The 23,272-nt window shown below is 37.8% G+C and overlaps 1 long non-coding RNA gene across 1 annotated transcript in view; it reads right to left on the bottom strand.

Moving 5' to 3' along the window:
• Window positions 1–5,353: 5,353 nt before the first annotated feature.
• LOC121919343 overlaps window positions 5,354–23,272 on the bottom strand; it is a 22,517-nt gene continuing 4,598 nt past the window's right edge. Inside the window, exons 2-4 of the long non-coding RNA XR_006101447.1 lie at window positions 12,306–12,350; window positions 8,981–9,004; window positions 5,354–5,705 (exon numbers count right to left, since the gene is read on the bottom strand). This is a non-coding gene — a long non-coding RNA (uncharacterized LOC121919343). The remainder of the gene's footprint in view (window positions 5,706–8,980; window positions 9,005–12,305; window positions 12,351–23,272) is intronic.

The following is a 23,272-nucleotide window of genomic DNA, read 5'->3' as shown; positions in this document are numbered from 1 at the left end:
ATAATTACACTAAGGCCTCAGTCCCATTATGTTTTAAACTGGTTTTCAAATTTGTTTGAAGCAGTTTAAATGACCCTGGTTTGCACTTGAACCAAATAGCTAAAGCGATTCGGGGGGGGGGGAGCCATACACTAGACCCATTTAACCTGCATCTTTTTGATGCTGATTTTTTTCTGCGTCTTTTTGGACAAATCGATTCCATGCAAGTATGAACCAGATGTGGATCAAAATCAATTTCAAGAATCGATTTGAAGAATCAAATTCATGAATTAATTCAGTGTCAGTGTGAATGAGATACGGATCAGAAACTATTTACTATGATGTGATAAGCGGTCATTGGGTGGGGAAGTGGAAATTAACAACCTGTATTCACCCGCCCTTTGCCCCTTGTACGGAAGTATGTAAATGCAATTGCATTGATGGACAGAGGGGAAAAATCCCACTGAAAATGTTCCAAATTGAACCAATTCATTTGCCAATGTAAACTACAAGAGGGTTATTTTGAGAGACTTCCACAGGAAATGGTTTAAATTGAATCCATTCATTCCTCAATGTGAACCACAAATGGGTTATTTTATTTTGTTTTACAGCAAGAAAATGTAATCATGGCAAATGTAGTGTGAACCATGCTCTGCTACTCAACCAATCCATTGATTCAGATCATGAAGTGATTTATTTGTAAGTGGAAATGAGATCTAACTTTCGATTGAAACAAAGAAGATGGCCGTATGAACATACTCATCAATAATCTGTTTAAATTATTTTGTCAAGAGGAAACTATAACCCACAAGGATGAACCGAGTCTGTTAAAAGCCAACATCATACCATAGTAAGGTAATGTATTTTTGAATCAATACAAATGAGTCTAAAATTCAAACACTAGAGCCCAGAGAGGAAAGCAAAATTGCCCTCCTTCATGTGACAGCTACATGATAAAACTGGTAGTGAAAGACCATCCGCTAATTTCATTTCACCTTTCAGTTTAATGAGTAGCAGCATTGTTTTCTTCTCCTCTTTGATTCTGCTCACATGAAAGCATGGATGGCCCTCACAGGTGTGTTTTTAATATAATCAATATTATGAAGCCATCAGATCAAAGGAGCTTAGATAAAGCCAGCGACTTAACAGCTACCTAACCAAGCAAAAGCAGATGCTCCGGAAAGTGCATGTCATCCTTTGTGTAAAGAGCTAAATAACTTGAAATGAAATTTTGTTTCTCTGCTGGCTTGTTTCTAGGCCGGTAATCTTTACAATAGCATAGAATGAGGAGGATTTGCAGTAGGCCCCAGAGAGCCAAATTAAACAATGCCTGATGCATTCAGGGCCCATTTTTCCCCCTTGCCTGGTTTGTTTCTTTGTGCCAAATATTATCATTCAGTCAAAGCTAGACGATGCAGTGCTAGCATGCCCTGACAATTAGTGAACTGAAATATAGGAGATATTCCACAGTAAATGCAAGAAAGAAAGAAAAAGAAAAACAATAACATTATATCAAACAAGCTCAAGGAAGGGAGCGTGTTGAGAATCTTAAATACCACTGTCTGCAGTCATCCATCATTCTAGAGGGGTTTAGATGCCTTGACAGTCATGCAGAAAAGTAATAAATAATGAAATCTCTGGCCTAGCAAAGGGGAAGGGAAGGGGCCATTGGAAATAGAGACTGAGATGATCCTTGTGAAAAATTATCTTAAATAACTAGCCTGAAGAGAAGCCTTGGATATATATTCATGGGGACACCTCTGTGTCACAGAGCTTTTGACAAGCCACATCAAAGGACTAAGGGGAAGAAAAGGTGTCAAAACAAAGAGAATTGTTGATTTAGTAGGGTGTGCACTTAATCTACAGCATCCACTTCTGCTGTTCAGTCTTCTTTAGGGAGAAATGTGTATGTGTTGGAGAAATAAGATTCATTGCTCCCGATGTAACTAGAAATCTACAAATTATAATTATCAGCAGTTTCTTTTTTGCACTTCTAAGTTAACAAGCAAGAGATCAGTGTAAGGGTCAAAAGAAAAACAGAGCTTCTAATTTATCCTGAAAAAAGCCTTTAGTCATACACACCTAGAATTCCTCTCTGGTAGACATTCTATGGAAACTTAATCTGAATGCTATCCTGCAGCCTTAGCAAAGGTGGTGGTGGGCATTCTTCAAGCATTTGTATTATGTCCTTTCTTGCTTGAGACTGGAACTGGCAACCCCACACTCTCTGGTGGGAAATAGAGGCATGGTGCGTCAATTTCTTACCAGAGTTCTAGAATTACAGTTTGCTATGGCATTAAATATCATAACATCCCCTAATATATTTATTAATCCAACTATAGTTTGGTATAACATTAGAGGCCAGCATGAGCAGACACAGTTGTCATGGCATTCACACACCAGGTCGTGTGAATGACCCATAGACCCAGCCATGTAGGAAGACATGGAGATAGAAGAGCTTTCTAGGAGAGTGCTTTCAACTCCCCCACCTCCCACCACTCTGTATTTCTGACAGAAACCAAAAGCCAGAAGATCAAACAAGACCAGAATCCCCCTTTCATCTCTTCTGTATTCCTAAACACCGCTCCTGGACCTCTCATTTTTGGGGACTCCAGATCTTGTCTAGGTGTTATAAAGTCCATGAAGCATCGTTTGTCAAAATCAAACCCCTCTCAACTCCCAGATATCAAAACACATTTTCCACTTTGAAAACTTTTTAGGTTCCATTGAAGAGCAATCAAGCCTTTTGTTTCCCATGAAATTTCTATGGATTGGGGGTGGCTTTAAGGGTATACATACTATCCCAATGTAACTTTTCTGTTGTAGTTCCCCCCCTCGATGACTGTCATCCTCAGTTCATAGTTTGAGTTCTTTGTCCATTTCCATCTGCCTCAGAAAACCTCAAGCCTTGCAGCTTGAGTCTTCATATCTGCTTTCTGTGGACAATTTCCTTCAAGATAGGTAGCTATTACCTTATCCAACTTTAAAAGTTAGGAATCTATCCCCTTCATTTTTCTGTTTCAGTTATCTCTACACTAGTTGTTTGAATGGGTTATCTTCATGTATGTGTTCTTTTATATTTTCTCTAATAAAAGCTCATGCAGTTCCCCATGCCTGGAATCTCTATCAGTTATCACAGGTAAAGTTGGTGCTTAGTTCTTATATACATTACTCCCTCTTCCAAAGCCAAGGTAAATATTCCCCAAATTAATTAAAGATAGATTGCTGCTATCAGGGGAGGCTCTATAAGCCCCACACATTTAGGATAACATTGCCCAGAGTACACTCATCACATGTTCTCCCTCTATTCATATCTCCAAGATGAACTTTGGCCTTGGGGCAGGGGAAGATACTGAAATACTGATTCAAGCATTCATTGAATCAGTATTTGATTCATTGACTATGGATGGGGTGAAGCCTGGCAGAGGCTGAAAACAGGCAAGACCCCATCCCACCTAAGCTCACTGGAAGACCATTGGGGCACCTTATGCTTTTGTTTTTGATCTTCAGGGATGGGAGTAGAAGAGGACACATTTCCCAAGGTCCCCTGGGGGGGGATGCAGATCCCTAAGACCTAATATTTGTCTATCCCTGGTTGCATAAGACAATAGTATTCAACATATTTAGCAACTTGACTTTTTATTTTATTTTTGCAGCCCCATTCTGATTCCCAATGTGTCTAACAACAATTCTCAGTAATTATATATTAATTGAGTTTATTTAATGGGAAAGGTTACACTGTAAATGTTTTTAAATGTAGTTTTTGATAGAAACATTTATATAATACCACTGGATCTTTATGTATTGGTTGATTAAGCAGCTTATGTGATTCTCAGCCCAAAGGGCCCCCAAAGCAGCGCCTGCCCATAATGAAATGCAATCACTTAAATCACTGCAGCTGATACACCAGTTCTTTACACCAGTTTTTAATTCAAATGTCCCCATGTTTGTTTCCATACAATAAAACGTATGGGACATTTGTGAAAATGTAACACGTATTAAAAGGTAAAGCTATTAAATTTTGAAAAAAAGTTGTTCATATTTGTTAGATCATTGGTTACACCCATTATTACAATGACAAGGATGAGAATAAGAATGAAGATGAGGCAAAATATTTTGCATCTCCTGGCTGGCCCTTTCTTATTTTCTGCAGCACATTAGTAAAGTAGACTTTTGTGGTAAATTTGAATATCATGAGTCCATTCACTGTGAAGACGCTTTGTGTTGGGGCGAGGGCTGAGCGTCCGCATGCTCAAAGCCATATTGCCACCAGCAGAGCATCATTGTGGCACGCGCCGGTCTACACAGCATGCACCATGATGATGCACCTCCGGAGCAGCACCCAAGTGGTTCAGCACAGAAAGGGCATCATCATGGCATGCTGCCGCGCCTATGACACTCCTTCCAGGGAGCAAGAAGAAGCTGCTTTTCATGGTTTCTTTTTGTTCTGGATGGAGGCTGCAGCATGCAGTTGCCGCAGCCTCCATCCGGAGCAAAAAGGGGTGGTGTCCCACCGCCCATATGTACAGCCCTTAGATCTGCTGCCACACTGCAGAAATAAAGCAGTTAGAGACCACTTTAACTTCCATGGCTCAATGCTACGGCATTCTGGGAATTGTAGTTGGGGGCACCAGGGGCTTCTGACAGGGAAGGCTAAATATCTCACAAAACTACAAATCCCAGAATTCCACAGCACTGAGTCATAGCAGTCAAACTGGATTATTTCTGCAGTGTGGCAGAAGCCTGAGACTACAGCAACTTTCTTGAAATGGAAAGTTACAGCTTTTGTGGCTATTGACTTTGGGCTGGGAGAGGTGAACAATGAAAAAAAGGCATAAAATGATGCATGCTGTTATTATTCTATCAATTTTTCTCTCATAACTGACAAAGGAGGTGGGGCTGACCTCCACTCTGCTGGCAGGTGATGATGATGATGATGATGATGATGGTGATGACAGTGGTGATGGATTTATTGTTGATGTTGTTTGGGCAGGCTTTTGGCAATGGAACCATTACAGGGGACTGGGTATGTTACCATTTGAGTATTTCGCATCTCACAGGAAGATGTTTCTTTAACTATTGTAACTATTCCGTTAACTATTTAATTTAATACCGCATTAACCGCTGAATTTGTTTTCTCTTTTAAGGCTACCTTTTTATTTAATGCAACTGTGAGCTTCCCTTTTGGAGAGGAAGGTGGAATCTAAATATAATAAACAAGAATAAATAGAATAAAAGGTATATTGAGTTTGATAGAGAAGGTACCCTGTAACAGGATAAAGAAATAACATTTTCGAAGCAAGATAAACACAGTCCATTTTAATTATTTGTCACCTAGCACTGACATGAAAAAAAAGAATCATTCACACCTAGATATCTACAATCTATCTTACGCACTGATTTAGGGTGGGTTTTTTTGTTCTATCTACAAGACTCTCAGGGGAATGTATAACAAGTCCCTAGGTGAAAATGTGCTATTTCTAAGAACTTTCAAGTCTGTCTGTTTGACTGTAACTTTGCACCCTGGATAATTTCAACTCTCTTAGAATTCACCTGTCATCTCTCTTCTTGCCACTCAATTCTCCTTGGAGACAGTCTCTTTTTAATTTTTTTTCCAAAGAAGACTGGTGTTATTTGCTACTCAGTTATTTTCTTTTTTCCTACATATTACCATATCTTCTGTCTAGCCGTTTCTGCTGAACAAATTCTTCTGTTTTATAGGAACCCTGAAGACAGAGAAAAAAAATTAATTCAGTCAGTTTGGGGGGCAGCTTGGGTATCCTAATGTTTGTGTTTCCTTGACATGCAGGAAAGGAAAATAAGCAGAAATAGTTGTTTACTGTTGGCAGGCATCTATACTTTTGCATTTTAATTCTGAATGTATTTAACTAGAGAATATCTATTTTTCCCACTGAAAAGTTGACATTATCAGTATGCCCGTACAAAATAAAATAGCTATTTAAAATAAGGACAAGATGTTCCTGAAGAAAGCTTACATGGAATCTGGAGAAAGAAATTAAGACACCCATGAAAGATGCAAAATTGCGTGCTCATTATTGATCCACCAATGTAATTACTGTACATACCATTTGCTAAAAAACATTTAAGTATGATATTATCTATTTAGTGTGTGTGTGTGTGTGTGTGTGTGTGTATATATATATTACCTTTCTCACACACCCTATTTATCAATTACAACCTAATTGTTCTTTTGCTGGAGGCTACACTATTATTAGCTCAGCACTTTATGTATGAATGAATAGTTTTCTTCTAGTCCATGGAGAATTTGGCCTCATTTTGCCTAAAATTGATCTACAGAAGACTGAGGAATAATAACAATTAAAAAAAAAAAGCCTGGAATAAACTCAAAAACAAAAGTGCATTTAGCAGTCTTGGATGGAACAGCTTATACTTAGTAAGATGGGTGTAAACTTGCAGACTTCTGCAAAAACACGAAGACCTTTTGTCTACTTTCCAAAGACCAGCAGGCTTGTCTAGCACACTCTCTGGGGAATGAGATGGTCACTGTTCTGCTAAGTGCTTATTATTTAGAAACAAATATTCCCTGCACTCTAACAGAACAATTTATTTGAACAATTGCCCCCATTAGCCTCTTCTTGGGCGATCCATTTTGTATGTCCCCAAGGAATGATGGCATGTCAGAGAATCTGCAGGAAAAGAAAGAAAGAAAGAAAGAAAGAAAGAAAGAAAGAAGCCCTGGGTTGTTTCCAGAAAGATTCACAGAAAATCCACTTCCATACAAAGCACATATTTTATTTCCTTTTTCTCTCCTGTCCCAAAGCTGCTAACATGGACTTCTTGTGCAGCATTCCATCTGACAGTCATTGATATAACATTGAAACTGTGCTATGCATTCACTAAGCTATTCAGAGAAAGCTCCTTTGTTTATTAATTATTTTGTGCATGTGGTGAAATGACAAGGCTTAAAAAAAAAACCTCTGTCGATTTCACCTTTGTGGTGAGGGAATATTGCAGATCTGAGAGAAAGCTTGTCAGTTTACTAGTGTTGACTAGTGTTCTTGCTCTTTGCCATTTTCCCACACCTGATAGAAATGGAATAAACGGTTTTGGGAATGGCAGAGTCTGGAATGTGTGATGTAGGAGCTAATTGAACAATAGTTTGGAGAAAGTGACAAAAAATGTCTGTTTATCTAACTTTTACATCTCCATAGCTTCTTTCCCTTATGATTTCATTCATCATAAGAGCAGCTTCAGTTCGCTTGGCTGAATATTCAAAGAACTGCAGTAGGTTGTACAAACTGGAGCTGCAAGAAAATATTAAATGTGGAGTATTCTGTCTGAGTAACAGCCAGCCAGCTCTGTCTTTTCCAGGATAATTTGTTCTACCTACTTCTCCCTGCCTTGCCCCTAGCAGTCATTCAGTATTACATGGACCATGAACATGCACAATCTTTGTTGTGGTATCTGAGATATCCCTCATGTAGACTTTTTCCACTACCACCATTAAAAAAAAAATCTTCCACATTTTTAGAATTTCCAAGCCTGGTGATACTTCCCTTTTGCGCATGGAAGATGTCATTTTAGTTACATGCAAAAAGAATGAGTTTAATATTAATGTAAAGGGCTTCCTCTTGACACCTATAAAACCAGTTTTTTTATTTTAGTGGCACCATCACTCCTAACAAAAGGAACTGCACCATTAACCATTCCCATCACAGATTCCAGCAAAGTCTTCTGCGACTTGAAAGACTGATGTGCTATATCCCATGACAATTTAGTTCAGCAAGTAGGATTTGGTTGCTCTAGTTGATCTCTTTCTGTTACCTCCAAGGAGGTGATAGTTTGGGGACTCTGTAACAAGAATTTTAGACCAGTATGAAAAACCTCAAGCGTGGGGATGCATGGTCCAAGCCCTTAAGAGCTGTCAAAGTAAATTCCAGTGCCTTTAATTGTGTCCAGAAGGCTATGCATTCTGCCATTTGTGCATTTTGAATTTTCCAGTGCCATCAGGAAGTGCCCAGCTGCCTTGAGTTTTCCTTCCAAACAGCTCTCAGAGGCAAGGCGGATATGAAGTCTAGGCTCATTATGCTGAGTGGCTAGTCTGAGAAATCGTAACAAGGACAGGATTCTGCCACATCGTTATCTAACAGAGGACAAAGTTCAGCTTTTTATTTGCTTGCTACATTCTATAAAAATCTCAGCCAACATGCACTGAAATAAACATGAAGAAAGACATGAAACATTTATTCCCAGGCAGTGGATAACCGAATCTGAACTCCTTTAAGGAGGTCAAATATTTTGAGAGTACTGGCAGGGTAAATCAGAATAAATATGTCTGGAGATTGAAGGGGAGTGAAATATAATTGCACTCTCCCCCACTTACTCTGAACGAGGACCTAGAAATTATGACAGTGTTCTCTTTTTAAAAGCCCTCATAATTGGTGATCCATCTCCAAATTGAACTGAGGGAAGTTTGTCAGTAAGAGGAAGCCTAGGAGTTCTTTGGGAGGAAGAAATTCTTTTCCCTCACTCTTCCCAGCATCTATGAAATACATACAAAGCACCTACTTTCTACCTGCTGCTGATGTTTTTCCCCTTCTCTTTTTCCTCCTCTTCGCTCATCCCATTCTTTTAACTCTTGAGCTATTGGCACTTTCTAGCAGATAGGTTAGGCAGCCTAACTTCTGGGTGGAGACAGAGTTTTGTTGTTGCTGTTGTTGTTCATGATGATATTGTTTTAAAAATGCTAACATTTTTGATTTGGAATGATTTTTTTAAAAATGCACTTCCATCTTGGACTATTATTATTTAAAGGTGAAAACTCTAGTTTTGACCAAATAAAGTAGAAATGAAAGCTGCTTACATGTGGCAGATGGAAACATTAATTGGAAAGGACATATGCTGATGTGGAAATAAACACAGATCAGTGTGTAATTGCAAGGAGAAACTCCTTAATAGGTATCCATGGGTTTCATTAAATGCCGATAAGGAATTACTTGCAAAACAATAGGCTACCCACCTGCTAGGAGTGAAAATGGTAAGCCTGTGGAGAAAACAAATGGACATTTTATTGTATTGGGAAAACATTTTTTTAAAAAAAAATCATTGTATTTTATTTTTTTAAAATGAGTGTCATAACTGCTCATCTCACTGGAACCACATTTTCTTTAGTTTCTTGAGCATGTTATGAAGTCACATGATACAGCAGCCTTGCTGAAATTGATCATATCTGGGTTTGGTCAATGCCTAGATAGAAAACTGCTTAAAACCTCTCACACAATGATTTATGCCCGATGAAAGTAATGAATGGAATAAATTTCCAGAAATTGAGTATCTTCTACCATACCACTTATGGACATTTCCAGTTAGAGTGCCCAGTGATCTTGTACTGATCTTGAATAAACTGTCCTGCCTTATGAAAAATCTGCATGTAATGGATCACCACTGGAGGCTCAGGATAAATTTGTGTGTACAGGGAGGTGGAGAATATTCACACAGTGTCTCATTCCCAATGAAAGGCATGACTTCAGTGCATCACGACAACTTGTTGAGATACTGATAGCCTCCATGGGAGTTCTCACCTCCACCATGAGAATGAGACAGGAACAGGCTGTGTACTTTTCTTGAATACTTTCATAATTTCCACAAAAAGTCTCTGCATGAATCTAATGATCATTTTTCCTTTTGCGAAGCAAAGTATATATATATAGATAGACACACACACACACACACAGAGCTGCAAACAAGCCATGTAATATTTATAATTTGTAAGACTTCACACAAAAAGGCGACAGCTAACATATTTTTATGCACTTTGCATGTGTATTTTTCTATTTTCACACATGAAAACGAAGCAAGAGAGAAATGTGTCCTTAATAACTTGCATGTCAGATGGCCTCGCAGAGCTCTAATCCAGCACAGTTCATTTGCACTATTTTATTTTTCTTCACAGTGTCAGCAGCAAATAATTTTCAAGACTTTAATGTAAGGCAGAAACATTTTCTGTGTGATATACAGAAATTCCTCATGACCTGTTATTGTTCCAGTTTTTGAAGTCCTGCAATTAATGGAAACACTTTCTACTAGAGATGACAGCAGGCTATGTGTGTGTTTTCCATACTATTTTCAACTCAGAAAAGGGAATGAGGGCTACTGTTGCTCTAGTATTAATGGAAAAACCATGCAAGACGGAAAGTGGATACAAATAAATCACTTAGCATATAGAACCTGTGAGAATATTTTCCTGCTTTTTAAATGTCAATTTACAATTTACACCAAAACAAATTAAAGAGACTGGTTTTGTAGTAGTTGCATGTATGCTGTCTCTCGAACTCACATGTTCTAGTGCTATTTAGCAGTGATTCCCAAACTTTAGTGCTCCAGGGTTTTGGACTTCAGCTCCCAGAATTCCTGACTGATGCCCAAGCTGGCTAGGGCTTCTGGAAGTGGAAGTCCACAACACTTGCAGGACCGAAGTTTGGGAATCATTGCTTGGAATAACAATTTAGCCACATAGATGGCTCCAGTGTTTTGTCACTAATTCCTTGTTCTGTTTTAAGGAAGTATATGGTTAATATGTTATGGGGGGGGGGGTCTTAAAGGTAAGAACATTATTTCAGAGTGTTTAATAAAGAGTTCTCTTCTATTTGGTGTCCTCTGTCTTAGAGAAAAAGAATGAACCGAAGCTAGTGGTAAGTCAAGTATACTCATTGAAATAAACAGGCCTTGAGTTAATTTTGACTAACAATCCCCATTCCTTTCAGTTAATCTGTTCTTCAGTAGATAGGACTAACAATGAATTTTGCCCAAGGCCATATTTTCTTTAAACCAGCAAATTGAATTTTGTTATTTTAAGCATGTGAACCAATCTATTTTACCCCTTGAAATCACAGTTAATCCAAATATACACATCCCATCAGGCACTTTATCATACAAGAAACAAGTAACTGTAACTTCAGAAATATGGGGAAAGATGTTCTTTGAAGTACCTCCACAGCATGAGGACATTGAAATAAGTCACCACTAAAATAATCAGATCTTGTTTGTTTCCTCTGTAAGGGAAAACATCTATCCATCCATCTGTTTTTCCTCACCATGCAAATGCAATAGAGAGCAAAGAGCCTCAGGGAAATGGCACAGCAAAATGTTAATTTCACCTAGCCCTCAACAGTGGCTTTTTGGAATATTTTTAGAGAGTTGTAAAATGTAAGCATCTACAATAATATCTACTGCTTCATCTACTTTATTCTTCAGTCTGCTCTTTGTACATAGGCACCTTTGATATGGTCCCTATAACTGAATCATTTTATTTTCCCCTATGGTACAGTATAATCTAGATTAAATGGACAAATCCAGTGTGAATAAATATGGATTATTTTACATTTGTTCAGAGGACGGGATTTACCAGCCTTTAGAAACTCTAAAATACTATGAAGCACTTTGGAAGTATTTAACAACAAAATCCCAGCAATGTCTATTCAGATCTAATCCTCATTAGCTTCATTGGGACTTATTTCAATGCAAGTGTGTACAGGATTTCCAACCAAATACAGAAACAGCAAAGAACAGAAACACCTCGGAAAAACCATCAAAGGAAAGAATGAAGGCATTTGAGCTCATCAGCTCAACCTGGATTGGCAGAAGAGAAAAGAAACAATAATAAATCCAGGGAGATAATGAAAGTATAATTATTCTGGGCCAAGAAAAACTGCTTTCCTACTACTAGAGCATAATTAGTTCCATGTACTTACATATATTGTTTGAATTATGCACCAAAATTTAGATATAGTCAGACTGATCCATGAGCTAAACTCTGAAAAAGAATCCTACTTAAAATAAGGTGATGCTGCCTGTAATTATACTGGTGATCAATACATTCACAGTGTTGTCGTGCTTCTGCAGTAATTAACTATACAAACTGTGACAAGCCAAAGTGAGTTAAGGCCACTGAACTTTCTGTTAGTTATTCATCACAGTTAGTATAGTAGAACAAGCTGCCCAGTTTGTTGTCATTATTTTCAGATCGCGCATTATAAAATGCATGGTTTCTGTATAAAACTATGTTGTATGTTGACAGTAATGTGTCTTGATCTGACAAGCTTTTCTGGAAACAAAGCTTTTCTTAGACAAAAGGAGCTCTTCCAGATAAATGAATATTATAAGTACATGAAGCTCTTCTTCCACTGAAATGAATGGGAGAAACCATGTACAGTAAACAAACACCTCTGTATTTGTGCTGTGTATATATATATACACACACACACACACACACACACACAGAGAGAGAGAGAGAGAGAGAGAGAGAGAGAGAGATCACTTGATTGCAGTCAAGGAATGAAACCCACCTGTTCTCATTCTTTGGAAGGTTGGCTGGGTCTAAATATTTAGACCTGCAAAAGGCAAGAATTCCAACTTACTGAGAATATTAGAATAAATTCTTGAGCATGTCTGGCTTCTGTATAAGTAAGCTTTCAGGAAGCAAAATGTCTAGGTTAAGGATTCATAAAGCTGACAAATAATGGTTATTGATCATAATGGATGCACAATACTGTGTGATACTCTATAGAAGACTAAGATGTAAAAGCCATCTCAGCAGCAATGGTCAACTTTGGGTTTCTATATTTTTTCCTTTATTGGGTCAGAGCTATACAATGCTAGCCTAACTTCTTAACCACATTTAAATCATTCCAGAAGAACATGACATGCTGCTTATGGTACAATAACATGCACTTAATTTTAATGAGGATAAACTATATCTAATCCATTCAACCAAATCTTGGCCCAACCAAAAAGTCACAGGCAAAAAGAAAAAAAAATCCTCCCCCTGTTCTCTTGGTGAACATTTGAACAACACAGGGCCCAATTGACAGTTCTGGCACAAACTGTCCTGATGAAATCTCACCAGTTCAGAACTGCACCCACCATATACTCCCCTTGCATTTTAAAATATTTCACCTTTTGTTCTGCATCTTCCTGGAAGATCTAGTGTCGTCTTTTGTGATAGTGGGTGCCTGTTTACATTACATCTCACTGTGCCACCTGTTGCCACTGCCACTGGTGCAAGTAGCTCACTCTGAGGTCAGAACAAAGTGTACAGCCATGGGATTGATGCTGGGCACCCTCTTCTGACCTCAGAGTGAGCAACTTGGACCAGAGAGAGTAGTGCCAGGCAGCTCAGTGGGATGCAAGTGTGAACAGCCAGCCAGCTTCACAATGAAAGGCTCAAGGTAATAAGGGGATGTTGAGGCAGCTTTGAGGCTAGAATACACTGGCTTGCTCCCAGAGTATTCTGGTCCAAGCGGACCCAGCTTTAAACCTTATTAATTGCAATGAGCCTACTGTAAGTATGATTGCATTGAGATCCAACCCATTGTTTCCAATGATGGCACCCCTTGTTATTCTGTATACTTGATGAGGACAGATTTAGATGTTTTAAAATGTGATGTTGCTGAAGAAATCAGTGGCTCTGTGTCTAGTTCCTCCTGTCATGCTTTATAATAGCCATGAATGAAACTGATGGCACAACATCACGCTTCTTAAAACTGTGGGAGCTGATGATATAGAATACAGTGGTACCCCGGGATACGAAATACCCAGGTTACGAAATTTCCGGGATACGAAAAAATCCCATAGGAAATAATTGTTCCGGGTTACGAATGTTTTTTTGTGTTACGAAAAATTTTTTGGTGCTTTTTTCGGCTTTTTCGCACGAAATCGCGGCTTTTCCCCATTAGCGCCTATGGCATTTCGGCTTGCGAATGCTTTTCGGGTTACGAAAGCGGCGGCGGAACGAATTAATTTCGTAACCCGAGGCACCACTGTATGTTTCTGAATATTGGTTCTCCAGACTTCGTGGACATCAGTCCCCAGATGTCTCATCCAAAATGGGCAAGGATTACGAAATCTGGAAACTGAAATACAAAACATCTGGAGGATCAATTGAAAATCACTGATATAGATAAAAAGCAAGGGAAGTTGTGACATGATTGTGCACATGAATCGCATTGCTGTCAGCTATGATTATTCTATTACTGGTATCAATTCAATGCTTTTATGCAATGTCTAGTTTGGCTGTACTGAACTGTGATAGACTTAAAGGGACAGGGAAGGTGGCGTTCTTAAATCAGCAGGTTATATATCCTCCCTCCCCCCCTCTAGTAGCTAGCGAAACAATTATTCTTGCAAGATTGTAATGCTGATTTGGGAGTAATATTCTCCCCATCCCCCTATATATGGGATATAAATTACGGCAGAATTCAAAAGAGAGGGTTGGTTATCTCTAATAGACTTCCTTCCACTGTCACGAAATAGAAAATTAAAATGCTGATTGTGAAGGCTGAACAAATTAATTAAAGAACAAAGTAGCTACAAATTATTCAGCTTTTCATTTTAAATTTCACACCATACATATGACAATAGAAAAAAATACATTCACAGAACTATGAAACACCAGTCTTTGTGCATATTAGATAAGATTGCACAATTCTATAGATTGTGAATGCTCAAATGGAATCTCTTTGTATCGTCTGAGTGAATAAATTAATTGAATTAGTACCTGACATTAAAAATTGAAAACCTAGTTAATTTCTGTATGATCTGGGCCATATAAAAAATAAATAAGAAGGACAATTAACAGAAAGAAAATGTTAATTTAGGAATTGGCTTTTTTGTAAATCTATAGTTTCTCTAAAATGAAGTTTCAGTAGAATCATAGAATCGTAGAATCGTAGAGTTGGAAGAGGCCACTAGGGCCATCCAGTCCAACCCCCTGCCATGCAGGAAATCCAAATCAAAGCATCCCTGACAGTAAATTAATAGAGGTCATAACAAATAATTTCACTCTGAGGACACTGGCAATAAGTTAACAACACTGTAGTACTATATGTTTTGGAGAAAAAATCCATTCATTATGCTAAAATATGTGATGTGGTATGATGTACTTACTCTAAATCTAGATTAATTCTTCTTAGCTAAATGACTAAATAGCCAACATCACTTTTTGACCATTAAACAAACATAATGTTCAGGTGATACTGTTGTTCTTTTAAAAAAATCTTAAACATGTAACATGCTTATCATTTATACTATACATTTCAACCAATGTCACATTTGCATATATCACCTCAACTGAGAAGATTGTGCAATGTAGTATAATAACAGTGGATATATGAGTAACATAAGATTTGAACCAAAGTTTATAGCATACCCTCTCATATCGGCTAACCCAATTATTATATTCAGAGACATAGGTGTGTTAGTCTGGAATACCAGTATACTTTCATTTCTTCTTTCACAGTTAGTCTCAAAAGTGTTACAAAGTCCCTTCAAATACCAATTATTATAGGTTTAATTCAAAAATTGATCTCCGTTTCTTAATACCCTTCTCTCCAAAAATGTGTTCTTTGCACTTACTTGATGAACTGTGTTCCACGTTTGTTTGTGAAAACAGGAACCAATATTAGGAATTTGGTTCTCTTAGCTTTTTGAGAATATTTTGCAAGGTGCTTTTTACTCCAGCTTTTGCATGTATGATGTGTCATATTGACTGTCTAGACTAGCAGCAGGTCTGATTTAATACGTCACAGCCATCATGGGTAACCTTCTCAGAAAAGCTTTCATGTGCAAATCCCAAATGCTACTGTTCTCTAGGCTCAGGTGAAATAAGGCAACATCTCACCATCTTGACAAATCCTTTTCCTAAAGGCAAACACAAGCTTGCATTTTACAACAGTTACCAGATCAGAGCATAGAGATCTTTTTTGTCATTTATCCTATTCAGGTCAAACGTAAATCAAATTTGCATCTGTTTTGATATTCATCTTTCTGATACACTTTCTAATGCATGACCAGATGTTCTCTTGATTTAGAAACAAATGCATTTTTCTCCTTTCACTGTTCCTTCGCATCTTAATAATGCCATCTTTGCATATTAATCTAGTTTTATTACAGTAAGGAACAATAGTGTATGTTCTGACATTATCATACAGCTGATTGGAATGCCATTCTATTGCTTCGCAGTGTACTCTGTGCATATTTTCTCAGAAGAAGGGGTTTATATTCATGTAAGGTTGCAGCCTGGACCCATATTCATTTCCTAATATATAAGCATTAGACACTATATTAAGAGACATGTGGATCCCCACACAGGGTCAGGGTAACCAAATGAGAAAGAAAGTAAAATTCAGTTGTTTTTATCACAAAACATAATCATGTCAAAGATTCTGTACAATTGTGGTGCTGCATAAATATCCACCATTCTTTTTACACTGGGCTTCCTCTTTCACTGCTCAATCAGGGCCTATACAGATTGGGAGAAAGGGGTGGCCAACCAAACAGTGCAGCAACGATGCGTTGGGAAAAAGAAGCCACAAAACACGGCTCCTTTCTCTGCCACTGCCAAGATGCCATAAGCCCCTGGAGCGGTGCTGTGACATCCTTCATGCACTGCACCATTTGGACACGGTGCACAAGTCATGTCATTGGCATGCGTGCCGTGTAAACGGCAGTGCGCCAAGATGGCACCAGCAGTATATGGTAGGGCTTGGGAGCATGCTGACACTTCATTCTTCCGAGCCCTATTTTGGTCCCAGACTGGCACAAAGCGACGGTCTGTACCAGACCTCAAATTCAGTTGATCACAATCTGTGTCTGGTGAAGGTGGGGGTATCCTGGGCACCATATGACTTCAATTTTGCAACTGGGGTGGGGAAGGAAGAGTAGGAATGAAGAGAATGTTAGAAAACATTTGAAAAATGATTGAAAAATTTGTTACTTGAATGCTGAAACACTCAGATGAGGAGAATCCAGAACTTATTCTGTAGCAATTTTACAAATGCCTTTTTTTTGCACAGAAAAGAACTTCTTTTCCCCCCAGAATGTAATAGTTCAATTTTTACTTCCTCTTTTCTGCACAAAGTGATATGTTTCATTATTTTAAAAAATATGTTTATAAACATGTTTTACCTTGCATTTTAACTTTTTAAAATAAAAAATTAGGAGTTTGAGTTAATTGCATCTTAACTTTTCTATTAATAGTTTTTAGTTGCGTGGTGGTTGTGAGCTGGCAGAAATCCTGTACTGGGAAAATATAAATGAATTAAAATAAACTAACTAACTAACTAACTAACTGACAAACCAATAGTGCTGAATAACTCCTGAACTGCAAATTGCTTGCTCTGAGAACAAAATTATATATATATATATATATATATATATATATATATATATATATAATCCTTAGTGAAGAGCCATAACCCTCTTGGATCTCCAGCAAGTACCCTGTGTATCAACAGATTCTACATCCACATTCAACCAGCCATGGCTAGAAAAAAAATTAATCCTAAAAGCAAACTTTGATTTTGCTATTTTATGTAAGGGACATAATTTTACTACCCATGGTATATAATGGGATTTGGGCATCTACAGATTTTTGTATCCATGGGGGTCTTGGAACTAAACCCCAGTAGATACCAAGAGCCCACTGTACTACTGAAGTTAGGGAAGACACTACCTCTTCCTTTGAGCAGAACTGTGGCTGGATTTTTACTTGGGATCTCCCTGCCTTCCTTGTTCTTTGGCTGTGCAGGTGCACCCTGGTAACATCAAATGAAATTGTGTTGGTTGAGGGGTGTATATGCCACCTTCCACAATTGTTGTAAAAAGACATACATTGGCATAATGTGAGTGCCTCTGAACAGTATGTTACCAACAGAACAGTGATCTATATCTCAGACAAAAAGCAAATAAACAGATTGTGAAATAATTCTCTCCTTGTCCCGCCCCTCATATTCTTATCATAATAGTCTATCATAATATTCTTTGATAATACTCTTTAGTATGTTACCCAAGTTATGCATGAAAAGGAAAGTGAAGTGCTAGCAAAGATTTAATAATGTCTTGTTCTGGTTGGCCAATATTACATATCTGTCAAAAAAAAAATCCTTCGAATCAGTGTGTTATATGGGACAAAGCTGAAGAGGTAAATAAATTTTGAGGGCTGTTTTTAAAAATAGGCTGCTGTTGATTTCATGGTTGGCCTCCCATTCAAACTTGAAAACAACACTCAATTATATTGCATACCGAAAACCTGAGAACTGTTATTCATTCATTTGCTGAATTTTCCTATTTCTGTTGCCTTAAAAAATATAACTATACATGATCTATTTGGCAGTAGGGACTTTCATATTTATTATTAAAAATTTATTATTATTATTATTATTATTATTATTATTATTATTATTATTATTATACATGTATGAGAACAAGCATCCAACTGCAATCACTTCCGTACTTGCAGTTTGAGACTATGGTCCAAACCACACTGAAGAAATAATCCAGTGTGAGACTGCTTTAACTGCCCTGACTCAATGTTAGGGAATTCTGATGACTGTAGTTTTGTGAGACATTTAGCCTTCTCTATCAGAGAGCTCTGGTGCTACAATAAACTACAATTCCCAGGATTCCCTAGCAGCTAAAGAGGTCTCAAACTGGTTGATTTATGCAGTGTGCTTTAGATCTATGTTTGATAATGTTCAACAGTTCAAAAGTCTATTCTCATCATTGGAGCCCTGGTAGTGCAGTGGTTAAATGCCTGTACTGCAGCCACTCACTCACAAACCATAAGGTTGAGAGTTCAATACCAGCCAGGGGCTCAAGGTCGACTCAGCCTGGCATCCTTCTGTAGGTTGCTAAAATGAGTATCCAGCTTGTTGGGGGCAATTAGCATATACTTTGTAAACCACTTAGTAAATTGCTAAGCAGTATAGAAATGTACTTGCTATGGCTACTATGGAGAACAGGGTGGGGGGTGGGGTGGATTTTGTACATATGAGAAAGTCGAAGGATTCAGAAACATATCAAAGTCTAAAACATAAAAAAAATAGCAAGTTAGACGATGGCTGGTTTTAGTAGGATGGTTTTGTCATAGAAGGCAAGGGGGTGAAGATGACCAGTGTGCTAGACCATCCTGCTTATTGCTGCCACTGCAATAAGGACAGGACCTGAAACAATGGATGCAAGCTACAGGAAAAGAGATTCCACCTCAATATTAGGAGGAACTTCATGACAGTAAGGGCTGTTCAACAGTGGAACACACTCCCTCGGAGTATAGTGAAGTCTCCTTCCTTGGAGGTCTATAAACAGAGGCTGGATGGCCATCTGTTGGGGATGCTTTGATTAAGAGTTCCTGCATGGCAGGGGGTTGGACTGGATGGCCCTTGTGGTCTCTTCCAACTCTACGATTCTATGATTCTATGAGTCTATGATTCTAGGTTATTTCTCTGGCATATTTGGGGAGACACTAACCAGAATTCTTCTAACCATACTATGGATGGAAGGTATGTTTATCTGGTTGCATTTTCAGTTGGAGTGATTGCTGCTGACCAGTCTACATTATAACTAAAATGTTTGTGAGTCCACTCACTTGCGCATAGAGTTAGCAATTTTTTTTCTTTTAAAATATATGCAAATGCTTTAAGTCTTTAAAAACACAGTTAAAATAGATAGACTGGTTAGTTTAAATGTACAAGGAAGACTTTGTCTTTTAATGCCACACATCGAATACCTATAACAAATTTAAGTAATAATAATAATAATAATAATAATAATAATAATAATAATAATTTATAGCCCGCCCAATCACAAGGAATCCGGGCAGATTACAGCAATAAAAATACAGGGAATACAATAACATAAAATACAATAAAATAAGATTAAAGAGTGTGACATTAGTCAGAATTCACAGCTAGACCTGATGGAACTGGGCCTGTCTTTTTCACTCCCCCCCAGGTCTGATGATGACAGTTGGTATGGCGGGAGGGTTCTTCTTGGGGCAAGAATTTTATTTAATTTTAATTTAATTCTTCTCATTAAATTTAAGAGAAGAATTGATGAACAGAGTAACGTACATCATAGTAAACTGGGCGAGGAACTAGGAAGGGAAGGCCTGCTGGAAGAGATCCGTCTTAAGAGCCTTCTTAAAGGCTGTAAGAGTAGAAATGTCACAGATCTCCTTCAGCAGGTCATTCCATAGCTTTGGAGCAGCAGTGGAGAAGGCCCTCTGGGTAACGGAGGTTAGTCTAGATTTTTTTGGCTGAAGTCGATTCTTCTCTGAAGACCTTAGAATGCGGGACAGACAATATGGAAGAAGGCGTTCCCTTAAGTCAGGGGTAGGCAACCTTTTTGACCCCTGCCTTAAGTATTCTGGACCCAAGCCATGTAGTGCTTTAAAGGTAATCACCAACACCTTGTACCTTGCCTGGAAACTAACTGGAGCCAGTGAAGGGATTTCAAAACCGTTGTTATGTGATCATTACGAGAAGTACTTGTAATTAACCTGGCTGCCATAGTTTTACAAGTTGAAGTTTCCGAACTTGGCACGAGGGTAGCCCCATGTAGAGCGCATTACAGAAGTTCAATTGAGAGGTGATCAGCGCATGTACTACTGTTTCAAGGTCTCCCAGTTCCAGGAAGGGGCACAGCTGGCATAGTACTGGTGTTAGTTATAACTTACTGTATATACTCATGTATAAGTATAGAAATTTAGGTCACAAAATGGACCCCAAAAACCTGAGTCAACTTATCCACAGGTCAATGTAAGTAGTGTATCTTAACTCTTGGTTAAAAGAAGGAACCATCCCCTGGTGAAAAGCAGGAGTATAATATGTGAAGCACCAACTCCCTCTCTCATCCATCCAGCCTTAAGAGTAAGCACAAACAGTTATGTTTGCTGGTCTTTTGTAAGTTCTTTGACATTGTTTTGCTTTGCTTCCTCCTTTAGATCCTTTGCTATAAGCCCCTAAATTTTACCCTCAACCTATCCATGGGTCATAGCACAATCCTTATTTTTGGCCCTGAAACTTGCCCTCGACTTATACATGAGGTCGACTTATAGTCGAGTATATACGGTAGTATCTTAATGATGTGTGTTACTGCCAGAATTTGTGATTAGTTTAAAATGTGCTACTCTGGAGTGTTCATCAGTATGACAGACAAAGAACACAGTTTTACAGTAACTCCTACCATAATATTTTCTCTCTTCAATGAAATGTCATCCTACTCTTTTTGCTTATGGAGACTGTGCTTCCAAACTTTTATTTAGCTGTGCTACAGAGCATGTCCAATAACTGCATTCAAGTAGAGAAGACAGTATAATTACAGTATAACATATTTATTGAATACATGCCATGTTATAAACATGTTTTATTATATAATGTAGCAAATTGGCATATGTGTAAGATGGCATTGTAGGTCAACTAAAGATTTGCATCCATGGCTCAAATGCGTGAATTGTGTAAATTAAATTGCATTTCTTCAGTAGCATTATATGGTTTTGTGAACATTTTAACGAAAGCTTTTAGTTTACATATGCTATACCCATTTTAACGTAGCATCAGATTGCTAAGGATCTACCAAATAGGAAATTAGGAGACAATTGTTTTGAGAAAGAAAAACCAGAAATGAAGATTCAGCCTCCTCACAAATAAATTAAAGAATTCTTCTTTAACTCTTAGCATTTTAGTCTAAAAGCAATGCTATTATATATTTTTTAAATGACCTAGCTTGTAGTGACATAATAGACTTTAGTTAGCTGTCTTATACAGTTGTCATATATGGTATAGTTTCATTTTACTTTTTAAAACAGAATTAATCATACTTTGAATTTATGGTATGGAACACTGTTATTACCTTCAGAGAAGCCTCATTGTGTCTCTGCAGTTTCATATAATTCATGGTTAATCTAGAACAAAGTAGATGACTCAGACACTTATAACCACAAATTTGGCGGTTATAAACTTCAGTACAGAGAAAACAGATTTTCTTAAATCACAACCACTATATGTGCATGTTCCAGAAAAGAAAAAAAAAAATGGGGATACATAAATGACTCACGCAAAGAGGAAGAGCACAATATGTTCCTGATGCTGTAAAGCTCATGGATCCTCCTTGTAGCACAATTTGTTTGCATAAGACCCAGTAGTGTGGAAATTGCTACTTCTATGCAAGATGCAAAATAGTTCTGTCATTAAGTGGGTTGATTGCCTAACAAATACGAATATGAGTAGCCACTGAAACAGGACTTATGAGTCATCACATAAAAGAGACATTCCAATTAGTAGAAAATATACTTATCCTGCATTTGACTAAAATGGGATATTTGAGAGAACCAAATGTAAGAAAGATAGTACAAAACAGTTATTCTATCAAGCTGGCCTCTAATTTTCATCATCAGGAATAATAATAATAATAATAATAATAATAATAATAATAATAATAATTTGCTCCTGTCTGGTTGTATAGCAAAGATCATTGCTTTATAAGATAATTCACTTATTTAACATATTGTGTTATATTAGAGCAAAGGGAAAATTTACATTGTTAAATTATCCATTCATTATTTTCCCCTAGAACCGATGAACCCCATATTTCCTGACTGATACTGACATTAATTCTACACTTTAACAAATTAATTTATCATAGTCCATTAGGGCGGGGTGTCTGTGTCTGTACAATATTCAATAAGGCAGGAAGGCCTCAAAAGAAGAAGGAATATGATTTGAAGACATACATATTTGGTTCTTGTGAGGCCTTGGAGAAATGGAGTGGGAATGGGAGATGACTTGATTTTTCAATGCAAGACCCTCAGACAGTCATGGTCATTCAAAATGTCAGGCCCTATAGGGCTGAAGTCTGAACTTTCACCTTACACATGTATTGACTATTTATCCCCTTCTCCCCCCACCCCCACATATTGATCTAAGTATTGACTTGGATGGAAGTTGTTGAAAGAAGTGGCAAGTAGTGTGTGGGCGCAGGGTTAGTGCAAATGTTTTAAATTATTCTCTTTTTTATTGATTTTATTTTTTGGTTTTGTATATTATTATTTGGGGTGATCCACAATGTGTTCCTTTTTTCTCCTTTAGGTTATTTATTGCTCACACAGTATTGGGCTTTTGCATAATAAATAAAAGGATTCCCCCCCACACACACACTCCCCCCACCTCTTCTCTTGGTTTCTCTCCCCCTTCCCATACCATTATGCTTTCTACTCAATTCCTTTTTCCTTGGGGAACACATATTAAGTGAGCAGAGAAAGCAGGAACCTGGAGGCAAAAGGCACAGTGAGTTAAACTCACACCCACCCACTCCTGCCTAGACTAGTGGTGATTGTAATGGGATTTAGTACCCCCCTCTCTTTCCATCCATCCATCATCTTTCTAGGGTATCTATCTATCTATCTATCTATCTATCTATCTATCTATCTATCTAAGTATTATCTGAATATCTGTCTATGTATCATCTATCTATTTAGAGC

This window comes from Sceloporus undulatus, chromosome 1, assembly GCF_019175285.1.
Source record: "Sceloporus undulatus isolate JIND9_A2432 ecotype Alabama chromosome 1, SceUnd_v1.1, whole genome shotgun sequence".
In the NCBI taxonomy this organism is placed as follows: Eukaryota; Metazoa; Chordata; class Lepidosauria; order Squamata; family Phrynosomatidae; genus Sceloporus; species Sceloporus undulatus.
The sequence above is the reverse complement of the archived record's forward strand: the minus strand, read 5'-3'. Positions and strand labels throughout refer to the sequence as shown.